Source organism: Apteryx rowi, unplaced genomic scaffold (assembly GCF_003343035.1).
Source record: "Apteryx rowi isolate R43461 unplaced genomic scaffold, aptRow1 scaffold_263, whole genome shotgun sequence".
NCBI lineage: Eukaryota > Metazoa > Chordata > Aves > Apterygiformes > Apterygidae > Apteryx > Apteryx rowi.
The window spans coordinates 617,595-618,257 of NW_020449008.1; positions in this window are offsets into that span (position 1 = coordinate 617,595).

Sequence of the window (663 nt, forward strand, 5' to 3'; positions counted from 1 at the left end):
GGCCCTTTCTGTGTAATTTGCCTCTCCTCAATGTATGCATTTAACTCTCCTGCTCTCCACTCATAATACCATAGGAGTATAATATTATATATTTATGATTCTTTCACGGCCTGATTTTTGAAGCGAACAGAAGCTGTGCATGCTCAGTACCTTTGAGAAATATAGCAGAGCCTGGCAGGAAAGGGGACTTCCCCTCCGCCGCCACCTGCAAACTTGCCCGGTGCCCTGTGAGCACCTTTGGCCGCATCCGCCTGCCCGCCGGCACCCCGAGCCCGCCACGGCCACCGCAGCCACTTCGGCAGCGGGGCAGCGCCTGGAGGGGAGAAGCTGCGGCCCCCGTCGGGCTCCCGGCTCCCGGCGTGGGGACAGCGGCGCCGGCCGGCGCGCCCCGCCCGAGCGCCCTCGCGCCTAGCGGCCGCTCCCCCGCCTAACGGCCACTCTCCCGCCTAACGGTCGGCGCGACAAACTTCCCCCCGCCCTGACGGGAGGAGGAGGAGGGCCACGGGGCCCGGCGGCCCGGGACACCCCCCCCCGCCGTCGCGCAGCCCCCCGGAGAGGCCGGCGGGCTCCCCCGAGCTCGCCCCCCTCCTCAGGGCCCTGGCTCAACTCTGCCCGGGGCGGTCCCGCCGGCGGCCCGCGGGCGCAGGGACGGGGGCGCAGCCT